Here is a 27,536-nt window from a genome sequence, read left to right as displayed (position 1 = left end):
AGACACTTACATACAGACACTTACATACAGACACTTACATACAGACCCTTACATACAGACACTTAGACACTTACATACAGACACTTACATACAGACTCTTACATAAAGACACTTACATACAGACACTGAGACACTTACATACAGACACTTACATACAGACTCTTACATAAAGACACTTACATACAGACAATTACATACAGACACTTACATACAGACACTAAGACACTTACATACAGACACTTACATACAGACATTTACATACAGACACTGAGACACTTACATACAGACACTTACATACAGACACTGAGACACTTACATACAGACACTTACATACACACACTTACATACAGACACTTACATACAGACACTTACATACAGACACTGAGACATTTACATACAGACACTTACATACAGACACTGAGACACATACAGACACTGAGACACTTACATACAGACATTTACATAAAGACACTGAGACACTTACATAGACACTTACATACAGACGCTTACATACAGACACTTACATACAGACACTGAGACACTTACATACAGACGCTTACATACAGACACTTACATACAGACACTGAGACATTTACATACAGACACTTACATACAGACACTTACATACAGACAATTACATACAGACACTTACATACAGACAGTTACATACTGACACTGTGACACTGACATACAGACACTTACATACAGATACCTACATAGAGACACTTACATACAGAAACTTACATACAGACACTTACATACAGATACTTACATACAGACACTTACAGACACTTACATACAGCCACTTACATACAGACACTTACATACAGACACTTACATACAGACACTTACATACAGACACTTACATACAGACACATACAGACACTTACATACAGACACTTACATACAGACACTAAGACACTTACATACAGACACTTACACACAGACATTTACATAGAGATACTTACATACAGACACTTACATACAGACACTTACATACACACACTTACATACATACACTTACATACAGGCACTTACATACATACACTTACATAGACACTTACATACAGACACTTACATACTGACACAAACAGACACTGAGACACTTACATACAGACACTTACATACAAACACTTACATATAGACCCTTACACACAGACACTTACATACAGACACTTACATACAGACCCTTACATACAGACACTTAGACACTTACATACAGACACTTACATACAGACTCTTACATAAAGACACTTACATACAGACACTTAGACACTTACATACAGACACTTACATACAGACTCTTACATAAAGACACTTACATACAGACAATTACATACAGACACTTACATACAGACATTTACATACAGACACTGAGACACTTACATGCAGACACTTACATACAGACACTGAGACACTTACATACAGACACTTACATACACACACTTACATACAGACACTTACATACAGACACTTACATACAGACAATGAGACACTTACATACAGACACTTACATACAGACACTGAGACACTTACATACAGACACTGAGACACTTACATACAGACATTTACATAAAGACACTGAGACACTTACATAGACACTTACATACAGACGCTTACATACAGAAACTTACATACAGACACTGAGACACTTACATACAGACACTTACATACAGACACTTACATACAGACACTGAGACACTTACATACAGACACTTACATACAGACACTGAGACACTTACATACAGACACTGAGACACTTACATACAGACACTTACATAAAGACACTGAGACACTTACATAGACACTTACATACAGACACTGAGACACTTACATACAGACACTTACATACAGACACTGAGACACTTACATACAGACACTGAGACACTTACATACAGACATTTACATAAAGACACTGAGACACTTACATAGACACTTACATACAGATGCTTACATACAGACACTTACATACAGACACTGAGACACTTACATACAGACACTTACATACAGACACTTACATACAGACACTGAGACACTTACATACAGACACTTACATACAGACACTGAGACACTTACATACAGACACTGAGACACTTACATACAGACACTTACATAAAGACACTGAGACACTTACATAGACACTTACATACAGACACTGAGACACTTACATACAGACACTTACATACAGACACTTACATACAGACACTGAGACACTTACATACAGATGCTTACATACAGACACTTATATACAGACACTGAGACACTTACATACAGACACTTACACACAGACACTTCCAAACACACACTGACATACAGACACTGAGACTTACATAGAGACACTTACATACAGACACTTACATACAGACATTTACATACAGATACTGAGACACTTACATACAGACACTTACATACAGACACTTACATACAGACACTTACATACAGACACTTACATACAGGCACTTAAATACAGACACTTACATAGACACTTACATACAGACACTTGCATACTGACACTTACAAACAGACACTGAGACACTTACATACGTACACTTACATACAAACACTTACATACAGACACTTACATACAGACACTTACATACAGACACTTACATATAGACACTTACATACAGACCCTTACATACAGACACTTAGACACTTACATACATACACTTACATACAGACTCTTACATAAAGACACTTACATACAGACAATTACATACAGACACTTACATACAGACACTGAGACACTTACATACAGACACTTACATACAAACAATTACATACAGACACTGAGACACTTACATAGACACTTACATACAGACGCTTACATACACTTACATACAGACACTGAGACACTTACATACAGACACTTACATACAGACACTTACATACACTTACATACAGACACTGAGACACTTACATACAGACACTTACATACAGACACTTACCTACAGACACTTACATACAGACACTGAGACACTTACATACAGACACTTACATACAGACACTGAGACACTTACATAGAGGCACTACTTACAGACACTTACATACAGAAGCTTACATACAGACACTTACATACAGACACTGAGACACTTACATACAGACACTTACATACAGACACTGAGACACTTACATACAGACACTTACATACATGCACTTATATACACGCACTTACATACAGACACTTACAAACAGGCACTTACATATAGACACTTACATACAGACACTTACAAACATACACTTACATACAGAAACTTACATACAGACACTTACATACAGATACTTACATACAGACACTTACAGACACTTACATACAGCCACTTACATACAGACACTTACATACAGACACTTGCATACAGACACTTACATACAGACACATACAGACACTTACATACAGACACTTACATACAGACACTAAGACACTTACATACAGACACTTACACACAGACATTTACATACAGATACTTACATACAGACACTTACATACAGACACTGAGACACTTACATACAGACACTTACATACAGAAACTTACATACAGACACTGAGATACTTACATACAGACACTTACATACAGACACTTAACATACAGACACTTACATACAGACACTTACATACAGACACTTACATACAGACACTTACATACAGACACTTACATACAGACACATACAGACACTTACATACAGACACTTACATACGGACACTTACATACAGCCACTTACATACAGACACTTACATACAGACACTTACATACAGACACTTACATACAGACACTTACATACAGACACTGAGACACTTACATACAGACACTTACATACAGACACTGAGACACTTACATACAGACACTGAGACACTTACATACAGACACTTACATAAAGACACTGAGACACTTAAATAGACACTTACATACAGACGCTTACATACAGACACTTACATACAAACACTGAGACACTTACATACAGACACTTACATACAGACACTTACATACAGACACTGAGACACTTACATACAGCCGCTTACATACAGACACTTATATACAGACACTGAGACACTTACATACAGACACTTACACACAGACACTTACATACAGACACTTACATACAGGCACTTATATACAGACACTTACATATTGACACTGTGACACTGACATACAGACACTTACATACAGATACTTACATAGAGACAGTTACATACAGAAACTTACATACAGACACTTACATACAGATACTTATATACAGACTCTTACAGACACTTACATACAGCCACTTACATACAGACACTTACATACAGACACTTACATACAGACACTTACATACAGACACTTACATACAGACACATACAGACACTTACATACAGACACTTACATACAGACACTAAGACACTTACATACAGACACTTACACACAGACATTTACATAGAGATACTTACATACAGACACTTACATACAGACACTTACATACACACACTTACATACATACACTTACATACAGGCACTTACATACATACACTTACATAGACACTTACATACAGACACTTACATACTGACACAAACAGACACTGAGACACTTACATACAGACACTTACATACAAACACTTACATATAGACCCTTACACACAGACACTTACATACAGACACTTACATACAGACCCTTACATACAGACACTTAGACACTTACATACAGACACTTACATACAGACTCTTACATAAAGACACTTACATACAGACACTTAGACACTTACATACAGACACTTACATACAGACTCTTACATAAAGACACTTACATACAGACAATTACATACAGACACTTACATACAGACATTTACATACAGACACTGAGACACTTACATGCAGACACTTACATACAGACACTGAGACACTTACATACAGACACTTACATACACACACTTACATACAGACACTTACATACAGACACTTACATACAGACAATGAGACACTTACATACAGACACTTACATACAGACACTGAGACACTTACATACAGACACTGAGACACTTACATACAGACATTTACATAAAGACACTGAGACACTTACATAGACACTTACATACAGACGCTTACATACAGAAACTTACATACAGACACTGAGACACTTACATACAGACACTTACATACAGACACTTACATACAGACACTGAGACACTTACATACAGACACTTACATACAGACACTGAGACACTTACATACAGACACTGAGACACTTACATACAGACACTTACATAAAGACACTGAGACACTTACATAGACACTTACATACAGACACTGAGACACTTACATACAGACACTTACATACAGACACTGAGACACTTACATACAGACACTGAGACACTTACATACAGACATTTACATAAAGACACTGAGACACTTACATAGACACTTACATACAGATGCTTACATACAGACACTTACATACAGACACTGAGACACTTACATACAGACACTTACATACAGACACTTACATACAGACACTGAGACACTTACATACAGACACTTACATACAGACACTGAGACACTTACATACAGACACTGAGACACTTACATACAGACACTTACATAAAGACACTGAGACACTTACATAGACACTTACATACAGACACTGAGACACTTACATACAGACACTTACATACAGACACTTACATACAGACACTGAGACACTTACATACAGACGCTTACATACAGACACTTATATACAGACACTGAGACACTTACATACAGACACTTACACACAGACACTTCCAAACACACACTGACATACAGACACTGAGACTTACATAGAGACACTTACATACAGACACTTACATACAGACATTTACATACAGATACTGAGACACTTACATACAGACACTTACATACAGACACTTACATACAGACACTTACATACAGACACTTACATACAGGCACTTAAATACAGACACTTACATAGACACTTACATACAGACACTTGCATACTGACACTTACAAACAGACACTGAGACACTTACATACGTACACTTACATACAAACACTTACATACAGACACTTACATACAGACACTTACATACAGACACTTACATATAGACACTTACATACAGACCCTTACATACAGACACTTAGACACTTACATACATACACTTACATACAGACTCTTACATAAAGACACTTACATACAGACAATTACATACAGACACTTACATACAGACACTGAGACACTTACATACAGACACTTACATACAAACAATTACATACAGACACTGAGACACTTACATAGACACTTACATACAGACGCTTACATACACTTACATACAGACACTGAGACACTTACATACAGACACTTACATACAGACACTTACATACACTTACATACAGACACTGAGACACTTACATACAGACACTTACATACAGACACTTACCTACAGACACTTACATACAGACACTGAGACACTTACATACAGACACTTACATACAGACACTGAGACACTTACATAGAGGCACTACTTACAGACACTTACATACAGAAGCTTACATACAGACACTTACATACAGACACTGAGACACTTACATACAGACACTTACATACAGACACTGAGACACTTACATACAGACACTTACATACATGCACTTATATACACGCACTTACATACAGACACTTACAAACAGGCACTTACATATAGACACTTACATACAGACACTTACAAACATACACTTACATACAGAAACTTACATACAGACACTTACATACAGATACTTACATACAGACACTTACAGACACTTACATACAGCCACTTACATACAGACACTTACATACAGACACTTGCATACAGACACTTACATACAGACACATACAGACACTTACATACAGACACTTACATACAGACACTAAGACACTTACATACAGACACTTACACACAGACATTTACATACAGATACTTACATACAGACACTTACATACAGACACTGAGACACTTACATACAGACACTTACATACAGAAACTTACATACAGACACTGAGATACTTACATACAGACACTTACATACAGACACTTAACATACAGACACTTACATACAGACACTTACATACAGACACTTACATACAGACACTTACATACAGACACTTACATACAGACACATACAGACACTTACATACAGACACTTACATACGGACACTTACATACAGCCACTTACATACAGACACTTACATACAGACACTTACATACAGACACTTACATACAGACACTTACATACAGACACTGAGACACTTACATACAGACACTTACATACAGACACTGAGACACTTACATACAGACACTGAGACACTTACATACAGACACTTACATAAAGACACTGAGACACTTAAATAGACACTTACATACAGACGCTTACATACAGACACTTACATACAAACACTGAGACACTTACATACAGACACTTACATACAGACACTTACATACAGACACTGAGACACTTACATACAGCCGCTTACATACAGACACTTATATACAGACACTGAGACACTTACATACAGACACTTACACACAGACACTTACATACAGACACTTACATACAGGCACTTATATACAGACACTTACATATTGACACTGTGACACTGACATACAGACACTTACATACAGATACTTACATAGAGACAGTTACATACAGAAACTTACATACAGACACTTACATACAGATACTTATATACAGACACTTACAGACACTTACATACAGCCACTTACATACAGACACTTACATACAGACACTTACATACAGACACTTACATACAGACACTTACATACAGACACATACAGACACTTACATACAGACACTAAGACACTTACACACAGACATTTACATACAGATACTTACATACAGAAACTTACATACAGACACTTACATACAGACACTGAGACACTTACATACAGACACTTACATACAGAAACTTACATACAGACACTGAGATACTTACATACAGACACTTACATACAGACACTTAACATACAGACGCTTACATACAGACACTTACATACAGAAACTTACATACAGACACTTACATACAGACACTGAGACACTTACATACAGACACTTACATACAGACACTTACATACAGACACTGAGATATTCACATACAGACACTTACATATAAACACTTAACATACAGACACTTACATACAGACACTTACATACAGACACTTACTTAGACACTTACTTACAGACACTGAGACACTTAAATACAGACACTTACATACAGACACTTACATACAGACACTTACAAACACACACTGACATACAGACACTGAGACTTACATACAGACACTTACATACAGACACTTACATACTGACACAAACAGACACTGAGACACTTACATACAGACACTTACATACAAACACTTACATACAGACACTTACATACAGACACTTACATACAGACACTTACATACAGACCCTTACATACAGACACTTAGACACTTACATACAGACACTTACATACAGACTCTTACATAAAGACACTTACATACAGACACTTAGACACTTACATACAGACACTTACATACAGACTCTTACATAAAGACACTTACATACAGACAATTACATACAGACACTTACATACAGACACTAAGACACTTACATACAGACACCTACATACAGACATTTACATACAGACACTGAGACACTTACATACAGACACTTACATACAGACACTGAGACACTTACATACAGACACTTACATACACACACTTACATACAGACACTTACATACAGACACTTACATACAGACACTGAGACACTTACATACAGACACTTACATACAGACACTGAGACACATACAGACACTGAGACACTTACATACAGACATTTACATAAAGACACTGAGACACTTACATAGACACTTACATACAGACGCTTACATACAGACACTTACATACAGACACTGAGACACTTACATACAGACGCTTACATACAGACACTTACATACAGACACTGAGACATTTACATACGGACACTTACATACAGACACTTACATACAGACAATTACATACAGACACTTACATACAGACAGTTACATACTGACACTGTGACACTGACATACAGACACTTACATACAGATACTTACATAGAGACACTTACATACAGAAACTTACATACAGACACTTACATACAGATACTTACATACAGACACTTACAGACACTTACATACAGCCACTTACATACAGACACTTACATACAGACCCTTACATACACACACTTAGACACTTACATACAGACACTTACATACAGACTCTTACATAAAGACACTTACATACAGACACTTAGACACTTACATACAGACACTTACATACAGACTCTTACATAAAAACACTTACACACAGACAATTACATACAGACACTTACATACAGACACTAAGACACTTACATACAGACACTTACATACAGACACTTACATACAGACACTGAGACACTTACATAGACACTTACATACAGACGCTTACATACACTTACATACAGACACTGAGACATTTACATACAGACACTTACATACAGACACTTACATACAGACACTTACATACAGACACTGAGACACTTACATACCGACACTTACATACAGACACTGAGACACTTACATAGAGCCACTACTTACAGACACTTACATACAGACACTTACATACAGACACTTACTTAGACACTTACTTACAGACACTGAGACACTTAAATACAGACACTTACATACAGACACTTACATACAGACACTTACAAACACACACTGACATACAGACACTGAGACTTACATACAGACACTTACATACAGACACTTACATACTGACACAAACAGACACTGAGACACTTACATACAGACACTTACATACAAACACTTACATACAGACACTTACATACAGACACTTACATACAGACACTTACATACAGACCCTTACATACAGACACTTAGACACTTACATACAGACACTTACATACAGACTCTTACATAAAGACACTTACATACAGACACTTAGACACTTACATACAGACACTTACATACAGACTCTTACATAAAGACACTTACATACAGACAATTACATACAGACACTTACATACAGACACTAAGACACTTACATACAGACACCTACATACAGACATTTACATACAGACACTGAGACACTTACATACAGACACTTACATACAGACACTGAGACACTTACATACAGACACTTACATACACACACTTACATACAGACACTTACATACAGACACTTACATACAGACACTGAGACACTTACATACAGACACTTACATACAGACACTGAGACGCATACAGACACTGAGACACTTACATACAGACATTTACATAAAGACACTGAGACACTTACATAGACACTTACATACAGACGCTTACATACAGACACTTACATACAGACACTGAGACACTTACATACAGACGCTTACATACAGACACTTACATACAGACACTGAGACATTTACATACAGACACTTACATACAGACACTTACATACAGACAATTACATACAGACACTTACATACAGACAGTTACATACTGACACTGTGACACTGACATACAGACACTTACATACAGATACTTACATAGAGACACTTACATACAGAAACTTACATACAGACACTTACATACAGATACTTACATACAGACACTTACAGACACTTACATACAGCCACTTACATACAGACACTTACATACAGACCCTTACATACACACACTTAGACACTTACATACAGACACTTACATACAGACTCTTACATAAAGACACTTACATACAGACACTTAGACACTTACATACAGACACTTACATACAGACTCTTACATAAAGACACTTACACACAGACAATTACATACAGACACTTACATACAGACACTAAGACACTTACATACAGACACTTACATACAGACACTTACATACAGACACTGAGACACTTACATAGACACTTACATACAGACGCTTACATACACTTACATACAGACACTGAGACATTTACATACAGACACTTACATACAGACACTTACATACAGACACTTACATACAGACACTGAGACACTTACATACAGACACTTACATACAGACACTGAGACACTTACATAGAGCCACTACTTACAGACACTTACATACAGAAGCTTACATACAGACACTTACATACAGACACTGAGACACTTACATACAGCCGCTTACATACAGACACTTATATACAGACACTGAGACACTTACATACAGACACTTACACACAGACACTTACATACAGACACTTACATACAGGCTCTTATATACAGACACTTACATATTGACACTGTGACACTGACATACAGACACTTACATACAGATACTTACATAGAGACAGTTACATACAGAAACTTACATACAGACACTTACATACAGATACTTATATACAGACACTTACAGACACTTACATACAGCCACTTACATACAGACACTTACATACAGACACTTACATACAGACACTTACATACAGACACTTACATACAGACACATACAGACACTTACATACAGACACTAAGACACTTACATACAGACAATTACATACAGACACTTACATACAGACACTAAGACACTTACATACAGACACCTACATACAGACATTTACATACAGACACTGAGACACTTACATACAGACACTTACATACAGACACTGAGACACTTACATACAGACACTTACATACACACACTTACATACAGACACTTACATACAGACACTTACATACAGACACTGAGACACTTACATACAGACACTTACATACAGACACTGAGACGCATACAGACACTGAGACACTTACATACAGACATTTACATAAAGACACTGAGACACTTACATAGACACTTACATACAGACGCTTACATACAGACACTTACATACAGACACTGAGACACTTACATACAGACGCTTACATACAGACACTTACATACAGACACTGAGACATTTACATACAGACACTTACATACAGACACTTACATACAGACAATTACATACAGACACTTACATACAGACAGTTACATACTGACACTGTGACACTGACATACAGACACTTACATACAGATACTTACATAGAGACACTTACATACAGAAACTTACATACAGACACTTACATACAGATACTTACATACAGACACTTACAGACACTTACATACAGCCACTTACATACAGACACTTACATACAGACCCTTACATACACACACTTAGACACTTACATACAGACACTTACATACAGACTCTTACATAAAGACACTTACATACAGACACTTAGACACTTACATACAGACACTTACATACAGACTCTTACATAAAGACACTTACACACAGACAATTACATACAGACACTTACATACAGACACTAAGACACTTACATACAGACACTTACATACAGACACTTACATACAGACACTGAGACACTTACATAGACACTTACATACAGACGCTTACATACACTTACATACAGACACTGAGACATTTACATACAGACACTTACATACAGACACTTACATACAGACACTTACATACAGACACTGAGACACTTACATACAGACACTTACATACAGACACTGAGACACTTACATAGAGCCACTACTTACAGACACTTACATACAGAAGCTTACATACAGACACTTACATACAGACACTGAGACACTTACATACAGCCGCTTACATACAGACACTTATATACAGACACTGAGACACTTACATACAGACACTTACACACAGACACTTACATACAGACACTTACATACAGGCACTTATATACAGACACTTACATATTGACACTGTGACACTGACATACAGACACTTACATACAGATACTTACATAGAGACAGTTACATACAGAAACTTACATACAGACACTTACATACAGATACTTATATACAGACACTTACAGACACTTACATACAGCCACTTACATACAGACACTTACATACAGACACTTACATACAGACACTTACATACAGACACTTACATACAGACACATACAGACACTTACATACAGACACTAAGACACTTACACACAGACATTTACATACAGATACTTACATACAGAAACTTACATACAGACACTTACATACAGACACTGAGACACTTACATACAGACACTTACATACAGAAACTTACATACAGACACTGAGATACTTACATACAGACACTTACATACAGACACTGAGACACTTACATACAGACACTTACATACAGACACTGAGACGCATACAGACACTGAGACACTTACATACAGACATTTACATAAAGACACTGAGACACTTACATAGACACTTACATACAGACGCTTACATACAGACACTTACATACAGACACTGAGACACTTACATACAGACGCTTACATACAGACACTTACATACAGACACTGAGACATTTACATACAGACACTTACATACAGACACTTACATACAGACAATTACATACAGACACTTACATACAGACAGTTACATACTGACACTGTGACACTGACATACAGACACTTACATACAGATACTTACATAGAGACACTTACATACAGAAACTTACATACAGACACTTACATACAGATACTTACATACAGACACTTACAGACACTTACATACAGCCACTTACATACAGACACTTACATACAGACCCTTACATACACACACTTAGACACTTACATACAGACACTTACATACAGACTCTTACATAAAGACACTTACATACAGACACTTAGACACTTACATACAGACACTTACATACAGACTCTTACATAAAGACACTTACACACAGACAATTACATACAGACACTTACATACAGACACTAAGACACTTACATACAGACACTTACATACAGACACTTACATACAGACACTGAGACACTTACATAGACACTTACATACAGACGCTTACATACACTTACATACAGACACTGAGACATTTACATACAGACACTTACATACAGACACTTACATACAGACACTTACATACAGACACTGAGACACTTACATACAGACACTTACATACAGACACTGAGACACTTACATAGAGCCACTACTTACAGACACTTACATACAGAAGCTTACATACAGACACTTACATACAGACACTGAGACACTTACATACAGCCGCTTACATACAGACACTTATATACAGACACTGAGACACTTACATACAGACACTTACACACAGACACTTACATACAGACACTTACATACAGGCTCTTATATACAGACACTTACATATTGACACTGTGACACTGACATACAGACACTTACATACAGATACTTACATAGAGACAGTTACATACAGAAACTTACATACAGACACTTACATACAGATACTTATATACAGACACTTACAGACACTTACATACAGCCACTTACATACAGACACTTACATACAGACACTTACATACAGACACTTACATACAGACACTTACATACAGACACATACAGACACTTACATACAGACACTAAGACACTTACATACAGACAATTACATACAGACACTTACATACAGACACTAAGACACTTACATACAGACACCTACATACAGACATTTACATACAGACACTGAGACACTTACATACAGACACTTACATACAGACACTGAGACACTTACATACAGACACTTACATACACACACTTACATACAGACACTTACATACAGACACTTACATACAGACACTGAGACACTTACATACAGACACTTACATACAGACACTGAGACGCATACAGACACTGAGACACTTACATACAGACATTTACATAAAGACACTGAGACACTTACATAGACACTTACATACAGACGCTTACATACAGACACTTACATACAGACACTGAGACACTTACATACAGACGCTTACATACAGACACTTACATACAGACACTGAGACATTTACATACAGACACTTACATACAGACACTTACATACAGACAATTACATACAGACACTTACATACAGACAGTTACATACTGACACTGTGACACTGACATACAGACACTTACATACAGATACTTACATAGAGACACTTACATACAGAAACTTACATACAGACACTTACATACAGATACTTACATACAGACACTTACAGACACTTACATACAGCCACTTACATACAGACACTTACATACAGACCCTTACATACACACACTTAGACACTTACATACAGACACTTACATACAGACTCTTACATAAAGACACTTACATACAGACACTTAGACACTTACATACAGACACTTACATACAGACTCTTACATAAAGACACTTACACACAGACAATTACATACAGACACTTACATACAGACACTAAGACACTTACATACAGACACTTACATACAGACACTTACATACAGACACTGAGACACTTACATAGACACTTACATACAGACGCTTACATACACTTACATACAGACACTGAGACATTTACATACAGACACTTACATACAGACACTTACATACAGACACTTACATACAGACACTGAGACACTTACATACAGACACTTACATACAGACACTGAGACACTTACATAGAGCCACTACTTACAGACACTTACATACAGAAGCTTACATACAGACACTTACATACAGACACTGAGACACTTACATACAGCCGCTTACATACAGACACTTATATACAGACACTGAGACACTTACATACAGACACTTACACACAGACACTTACATACAGACACTTACATACAGGCACTTATATACAGACACTTACATATTGACACTGTGACACTGACATACAGACACTTACATACAGATACTTACATAGAGACAGTTACATACAGAAACTTACATACAGACACTTACATACAGATACTTATATACAGACACTTACAGACACTTACATACAGCCACTTACATACAGACACTTACATACAGACACTTACATACAGACACTTACATACAGACACTTACATACAGACACATACAGACACTTACATACAGACACTAAGACACTTACACACAGACATTTACATACAGATACTTACATACAGAAACTTACATACAGACACTTACATACAGACACTGAGACACTTACATACAGACACTTACATACAGAAACTTACATACAGACACTGAGATACTTACATACAGACACTTACATACAGACACTTAACATACAGACGCTTACATACAGACACTTACATACAGAAACTTACATACAGACACTTACATACAGACACTGAGACACTTACATACAGACACTTACATACAGACACTTACATACAGACACTGAGATATTCACATACAGACACTTACATACAGACACTTACATACAGACACTTACTTAGACACTTACTTACAGACACTGAGACACTTAAATACAGACACTTACATACAGACACTTACATACAGACACTTACAAACACACACTGACATACAGACACTGAGACTTACATACAGACACTTACATACAGACACTTACATACTGACACAAACAGACACTGAGACACTTACATACAGACACTTACATACAGACACTTACATACAGACCCTTACATACAGACACTTAGACACTTACATACAGACACTTACATACAGACTCTTACATAAAGACACTTACATACAGACACTTAGACACTTACATACAGACACTTACATACAGACTCTTACATAAAGACACTTACATACAGACAATTACATACAGACACTTACATACAGACACTAAGACACTTACATACAGACACCTACATACAGACATTTACATACAGAAACTGAGACACTTACATACAGACACTTACATACAGACACTGAGACACTTACATACAGACACTTACATACACACACTTACATACAGACACTTACATACAGACACTTACATACAGACACTGAGACACTTACATACAGACACTTACATACAGACACTGAGACACATACAGACACTGAGACACTTACATACAGACATTTACATAAAGACACTGAGACACTTACATAGACACTTACATACAGACGCTTACATACAGACACTTACATACAGACACTGAGACACTTACATACAGACGCTTACATACAGACACTTACATACAGACACTGAGACATTTACATACAGACACTTACATACAGACACTTACATACAGACAATTACATACAGACACTTACATACAGACAGTTACATACTGACACTGTGACACTGACATACAGACACTTACATACAGATACTTACATAGAGACACTTACATACAGAAACTTACATACAGACACTTACATACAGATACTTACATACAGACACTTACAGACACTTACATACAGCCACTTACATACAGACACTTACATACAGACCCTTACATACACACACTTAGACACTTACATACAGACACTTACATACAGACTCTTACATAAAGACACTTACATACAGACACTTAGACACTTACATACAGACACTTACATACAGACTCTTACATAAAGACACTTACACACAGACAATTACATACAGACACTTACATACAGACACTAAGACACTTACATACAGACACTTACATACAGACACTTACATACAGACACTGAGACACTTACATAGACACTTACATACAGACGCTTACATACACTTACATACAGACACTGAGACATTTACATACAGACACTTACATACAGACACTTACATACAGACACTTACATACAGACACTGAGACACTTACATACAGACACTTACATACAGACACTGAGACACTTACATAGAGCCACTACTTACAGACACTTACATACAGACACTTACATACAGACACTTACTTAGACACTTACTTACAGACACTGAGACACTTAAATACAGACACTTACATACAGACACTTACATACAGACACTTACAAACACACACTGACATACAGACACTGAGACTTACATACAGACACTTACATACAGACACTTACATACTGACACAAACAGACACTGAGACACTTACATACAGACACTTACATACAAACACTTACATACAGACACTTACATACAGACACTTACATACAGACCCTTACATACAGACACTTAGACACTTACATACAGACACTTACATACAGACTCTTACATAAAGACACTTACATACAGACACTTAGACACTTACATACAGACACTTACATACAGACTCTTACATAAAGACACTTACATACAGACAATTACATACAGACACTTACATACAGACACTAAGACACTTACATACAGACACCTACATACAGACATTTACATACAGACACTGAGACACTTACATACAGACACTTACATACAGACACTGAGACACTTACATACAGACACTTACATACACACACTTACATACAGACACTTACATACAGACACTTACATACAGACACTGAGACACTTACATACAGACACTTACATACAGACACTGAGACACATACAGACACTGAGACACTTACATACAGACATTTACATAAAGACACTGAGACACTTACATAGACACTTACATACAGACGCTTACATACAGACACTTACATACAGACACTGAGACACTTACATACAGACGCTTACATACAGACACTTACATACAGACACTGAGACATTTACATACAGACACTTACATACAGACACTTACATACAGACAATTACATACAGACACTTACATACAGACAGTTACATACTGACACTGTGACACTGACATACAGACACTTACATACAGATACTTACATAGAGACACTTACATACAGAAACTTACATACGGACACTTACATACAGATACTTACATACAGACACTTACAGACACTTACATACAGCCACTTACATACAGACACTTACATACAGACCCTTACATACACACACTTAGACACTTACATACAGACACTTACATACAGACTCTTACATAAAGACACTTACATACAGACACTTAGACACTTACATACAGACACTTACATACAGACTCTTACATAAAGACACTTACACACAGACAATTACATACAGACACTTACATACAGACACTAAGACACTTACATACAGACACTTACATACAGACACTTACATACAGACACTGAGACACTTACATAGACACTTACATACAGACGCTTACATACACTTACATACAGACACTGAGACATTTACATACAGACACTTACATACAGACACTTACATACAGACACTTACATACAGACACTGAGACACTTACATACAGACACTTACATACAGACACTGAGACACTTACATAGAGCCACTACTTACAGACACTTACATACAGACACTTACATACAGACACTTACTTAGACACTTACTTACAGACACTGAGACACTTAAATACAGACACTTACATACAGACACTTACATACAGACACTTACAAACACACACTGACATACAGACACTGAGACTTACATACAGACACTTACATACAGACACTTACATACTGACACAAACAGACACTGAGACACTTACATACAGACACTTACATACAAACACTTACATACAGACACTTACATACAGACACTTACATACAGACCCTTACATACAGACACTTAGACACTTACATACAGACACTTACATACAGACTCTTACATAAAGACACTTACATACAGACACTTAGACACTTACATACAGACACTTACATACAGACTCTTACATAAAGACACTTACATACAGACAATTACATACAGACACTTACATACAGACACTAAGACACTTACATACAGACACCTACATACAGACATTTACATACAGACACTGAGACACTTACATACAGACACTTACATACAGACACTGAGACACTTACATACAGACACTTACATACACACACTTACATACAGACACTTACATACAGACACTTACATACAGACACTGAGACACTTACATACAGACACTTACATACAGACACTGAGACACATACAGACACTGAGACACTTACATACAGACATTTACATAAAGACACTGAGACACTTACATAGACACTTACATACAGACGCTTACATACAGACACTTACATACAGACACTGAGACACTTACATACAGACGCTTACATACAGACACTTACATACAGACACTGAGACATTTACATACAGACACTTACATACAGACACTTACATACAGACAATTACATACAGACACTTACATACAGACAGTTACATACTGACACTGTGACACTGACATACAGACACTTACATACAGATACTTACATAGAGACACTTACATACAGAAACTTACATACAGACACTTACATACAGATACTTACATACAGACACTTACAGACACTTACATACAGCCACTTACATACAGACACTTACATACAGACCCTTACATACACACACTTAGACACTTACATACAGACACTTACATACAGACTCTTACATAAAGACACTTACATACAGACACTTAGACACTTACATACAGACACTTACATACAGACTCTTACATAAAGACACTTACACACAGACAATTACATACAGACACTTACATACAGACACTAAGACACTTACATACAGACACTTACATACAGACACTTACATACAGACACTGAGACACTTACATAGACACTTACATACAGACGCTTACATACACTTACATACAGACACTGAGACATTTACATACAGACACTTACATACAGACACTTACATACAGACACTTACATACAGACACTGAGACACTTACATACAGACACTTACATACAGACACTTACATACAGACACTTACATACAGACACTTACATACAGACACTTACATACAGACACATACAGACACTTACATACAGACACTTACATACAGACACTAAGACACTTACATAGAGCCACTACTTACAGACACTTACATACAGAAGCTTACATACAGACACTTACATACAGACACTGAGACACTTACATACAGACACTTACATACAGACACTGAGACACTTACATACAGACACTTACATACATGCACTTATATACACGCACTTGCATACAGACACTTACAAACAGGCACTTACATACAGACACTTACTACAGACACTTACAAACATACACTTACATACAGAAACTTACATACAGACACTTACATACAGATACTTACATACAGACACTTACAGACACATACAGCCACTTACATACAGACACTTACATACAGACACTTGCATACAGACAATTACATACAGACACATACAGACACTTACATACAGACACTTACATACATACACTTACATACAGACACTTACATACTGACACAAACAGACACTGAGACACTTACATACAGACACTTACATACAGACACTTATATACAGACACTTACATACAGACACTTACATACAGACAATTACATACAGACACTTACATACAGACACTGAGACACTTACATAGACACTTACATACAGACGCTTACATACACTTACATACAGACACTAAGACACTTACATACATACACCTTACATACAGACACTTACATACACTTACATACAGACACTGAGACACTTACATACAGACACTTACATACAGACACTTAAATATAGACACTGAGACACTTACATAGACACATACAGACGCTTACATACAGACACTTACATACAGACACTGAGACACTTACATACAGACACTTACATACAGACACTGAGACACTGACATACAGACACTTACATACAGACACTTACATTCAGACACTTACATACAGAAACTTACATACAGACACTGAGACACATAGAGACACTACTTACAGACACTTCCATACAGAAGCTTACATACAGACACTTACATACAGACACTGAGACACTTACATACAAAGACAAAGACAAAGATCCCCCATATAGCCTTAACAGACTGTAGGGGCAAGTGCTGTTAGCGAGCACCTATGAAGGCCGGAACGGTACACGAGGGGGTGGGTGGCCAGCACCACGCCCGACCGCCTTTGTCTCCCCAGTGGCAATGTTTACACACCGCACCAGGTACTCATTTGAGGCTGAGTCGACCTAGGGGAGGCCCGGGACCGGTTCAGATAATCGTCACTGGTGTTGGCCGTGAGCGGGAATCGAACCCGGGTCGCCAGGTTCATAGCGCAGCGCGCTAACCGCTACACTATCGCTCCCCATCACTTACATACAAACAGGCACTTACATACAGACACTTACATACAGACACTTACAAACATACACTTACATACAGAAACTTACATACAGACACTTACATACAGATACTTACATACAGACACTTACAGACACTTACATACAGCCACTTACATACAGACACTTACATACAGACACTTACATACAGACACTTACATACAGACACATACAGACACTTACATACAGACACTTACATACAGACACTAAGACACTTACATACAGACACTTACACACAGACATTTACATACAGATACTTACATACAGACACTTACATACAGACACTGAGACACTTACATACAGACACTTACATACAGAAACTTACATACAGACACTGAGATACTTACATACAGACACTTACATACAGACACTTAACACACAGACACTTACATACAGACACTTACATACAGACACTTACATACAGACACTTACATACAGACACTGAGACACTTACATACAGACACTTACATACAGACACTTACATACAGACACTGAGATATTCACATACAGACACTTACATACAAACACTTAACATACAGACACTTACATACAGAAACTTACATACAGACACTTACTTAGACACTTACTTACAGACACTGAGGCACTTACATACAGACACTTACATAGACACTTACATACAGACGCTTACATACAGACACTTACATACAGACACTGAGACACTTACATACAGACGCTTACATACAGACACTTACATACAGACACTGAGACATTTACATACAGACACTTACATACAGACACTTACATACAGACAATTACATACAGACACTTACATACAGACAGTTACATACTGACACTGTGACACTGACATACAGACACTTACATACAGATACTTACATAGAGACACTTACATACAGAAACTTACATACAGACACTTACATACAGATACTTACATACAGACACTTACAGACACTTACATACAGCCACTTACATACAGACACTTACATACAGACCCTTACATACACACACTTAGACACTTACATACAGACACTTACATACAGACTCTTACATAAAGACACTTACATACAGACACTTAGACACTTACATACAGACACTTACATACAGACTCTTACATAAAGACACTTACACACAGACAATTACATACAGACACTTACATACAGACACTAAGACACTTACATACAGACACTTACATACAGACACTTACATACAGACACTGAGACACTTACATACAGACGCTTACATACAGACACTTACATACAGACACTGAGACATTTACATACAGACACTTACATACAGACACTTACATACAGACAATTACATACAGACACTTACATACAGACAGTTACATACTGACACTGTGACACTGACATACAGACACTTACATACAGATACTTACATAGAGACACTTACATACAGAAACTTACATACAGACACTTACATACAGATACTTACATACAGACACTTACAGACACTTACATACAGCCACTTACATACAGACACTTACATACAGACCCTTACATACACACACTTAGACACTTACATACAGACACTTACATACAGACTCTTACATAAAGACACTTACATACAGACACTTAGACACTTACATACAGACACTTACATACAGACTCTTACATAAAGACACTTACACACAGACAATTACATACAGACACTTACATACAGACACTAAGACACTTACATACAGACACTTACATACAGACACTTACATACACTTACATACAGACACTGAGACACTTACATACAGACACTTACATACAGACACTTAAATATAGACACTGAGACACTTACATAGACACATACAGACGCTTACATACAGACACTTACATACAGACACTGAGACACTTACATACAGACACTTACATACAGACACTGAGACACTGACATACAGACACTTACATACAGACACTTACATTCAGACACTTACATACAGAAACTTACATACAGACACTGAGACACATAGAGACACTACTTACAGACACTTCCATACAGAAGCTTACATACAGACACTTACATACAGACACTGAGACACTTACATACAGACACTTACATACAGACACTGAGACACTTACATACAGACACTTACATACAGGCACTTATATACAGACACTTACATACAGACACTTACAAACAGGCACTTACATACAGACACTTACATACAGACACTTACAAACATACACTTACATACAGAAACTTACATACAGACACTTACATACAGATACTTACATACAGACACTTACAGACACTTACATACAGCCACTTACATACAGACACTTACATACAGACACTTACATACAAGCACTTACATACAGACACATACAGACACTTACATACAGACACTTACATACAGACACTAAGACACTTACATACAGACACTTACACACAGACATTTACATACAGATACTTACATACAGACACTTACATACAGACACTGAGACACTTACATACAGACACTTACATACAGAAACTTACATACAGACACTGAGATACTTACATACAGACACTTACATACAGACACTTAACACACAGACACTTACATACAGACACTTACATACAGACACTTACATACAGACACTTACATACAGACACTGAGACACTTACATACAGACACTTACATACAGACACTTACATACAGACACTGAGATATTCACATACAGACACTTACATACAAACACTTAACATACAGACACTTACATACAGACACTTACATACAGACACTTACTTAGACACTTACTTACAGACACTGAGGCACTTAAATACAGACACTTACATACAGACACTTACATACAGACACTTACAAACACACACTGACATACAGACACTGAGACTTACATACAGACACTTACATACAGACACTTACATACAGACACTTACATAAAGACATTTACATACAGATACTGAGACACTTACATACAGACACTTACATACAGACACTTACATACACACACTTACATACAGACACTTACATACAGACACTTACATACAGACACTTACATACAGGCACTTACATACAGACACTTACATAGACACTTACATACAGACACTTACATACTGACACAAACAGACACTGAGACACTTACATACAGACACTTACATACAAACATTTACATACAGACACTTACATACAGACACTTACATACAGACACTTACATACAGACCCTTACATACACACACTTAGACACTTACATACAGACACTTACATACAGACTCTTACATAAAGACACTTACATACAGACACTTAGACACTTACATACAGACACTTACATACAGACTCTTACATAAAGACACTTACACACAGACAATTACATACAGACACTTACATACAGACACTAAGACACTTACATACAGACACTTACATTCAGACACTTACATACAGACACTGAGACACTTACATAGACACTTACATACAGACGCTTACATACACTTACATACAGACACTGAGACATTTACATACAGACACTTACATACAGACACTTACATACAGACACTTACATACAGACACTGAGACACTTACATACAGACACTTACATACAGACACTGAGAAACTTACATAGAGCCACTACTTACAGACACTTACATACAGAAGCTTACATACAGACACTGAGACACTTACATACAGACGCTTACATACAGACACTTACATACAGACACTGAGACATTTACATACAGACACTTACATACAGACACTTACATACAGACAATTACATACAGACACTTACATACAGACAGTTACATACTGACACTGTGACACTGACATACAGACACTTACATACAGATACTTACATAGAGACACTTACATACAGAAACTTACATACAGACACTTACATACAGATACTTACATACAGACACTTACAGACACTTACATACAGCCACTTACATACAGACACTTACATACAGATACTTACATACAGACACTTACAGACACTTACATACAGCCACTTACATACAGACACTTACATACAGACCCTTACATACACACACTTAGACACTTACATACAGACACTTACATACAGACTCTTACATAAAGACACTTACATACAGACACTTAGACACTTACATACAGACACTTACATACAGACTCTTACATAAAGACACTTACACACAGACAATTACATACAGACACTTACATACAGACACTAAGACACTTACATACAGACACTTACATACAGACACTTACATACAGACACTGAGACACTTACATAGACACTTACATACAGACGCTTACATACACTTACATACAGACACTGAGACATTTACATACAGACACTTACATACAGACACTTACATACAGACACTTACATACAGACACTGAGACACTTACATACAGACACTTACATACAGACACTGAGACACTTACATAGAGCCACTACTTACAGACACTTACATACAGACACTTACATACAGACACTTACTTAGACACTTACTTACAGACACTGAGACACTTAAATACAGACACTTACATACAGACACTTACATACAGACACTTACAAACACACACTGACATACAGACACTGAGACTTACATACAGACACTTACATACAGACACTTACATACTGACACAAACAGACACTGAGACACTTACATACAGACACTTACATACAAACACTTACATACAGACACTTACATACAGACACTTACATACAGACACTTACATACAGACCCTTACATACAGACACTTAGACACTTACATACAGACACTTACATACAGACTCTTACATAAAGACACTTACATACAGACACTTAGACACTTACATACAGACACTTACATACAGACTCTTACATAAAGACACTTACATACAGACAATTACATACAGACACTTACATACAGACACTAAGACACTTACATACAGACACCTACATACAGACATTTACATACAGACACTGAGACACTTACATACAGACACTTACATACAGACACTGAGACACTTACATACAGACACTTACATACACACACTTACATACAGACACTTACATACAGACACTTACATACAGACACTGAGACACTTACATACAGACACTTACATACAGACACTGAGACACATACAGACACTGAGACACTTACATACAGACATTTACATAAAGACACTGAGACACTTACATAGACACTTACATACAGACGCTTACATACAGACACTTACATACAGACACTGAGACACTTACATACAGACGCTTACATACAGACACTTACATACAGACACTGAGACATTTACATACAGACACTTACATACAGACACTTACATACAGACAATTACATACAGACACTTACATACAGACAGTTACATACTGACACTGTGACACTGACATACAGACACTTACATACAGATACTTACATAGAGACACTTACATACAGAAACTTACATACAGACACTTACATACAGATACTTACATACAGACACTTACAGACACTTACATACAGCCACTTACATACAGACACTTACATACAACAACAACAACAACCGCCATTCGCCACTAAGTGGCGGTGACGTCACCACGACGCTTGTGCCAGGCTATGTGCACCCTGAGGCCACGTGAAGTGTCGAACGCCCGCTGGCAGGA

This window comes from Petromyzon marinus, unplaced genomic scaffold (assembly GCF_048934315.1).
Source record: "Petromyzon marinus isolate PM22_M1 ecotype Great Lakes invasive population unplaced genomic scaffold, UKy_Petmar_22M1.pri1.0 PM_G_Scaffold_35, whole genome shotgun sequence".
In the NCBI taxonomy this organism is placed as follows: Eukaryota; Metazoa; Chordata; class Hyperoartia; order Petromyzontiformes; family Petromyzontidae; genus Petromyzon; species Petromyzon marinus.
Note: the sequence above shows the minus strand (reverse complement) of the source record.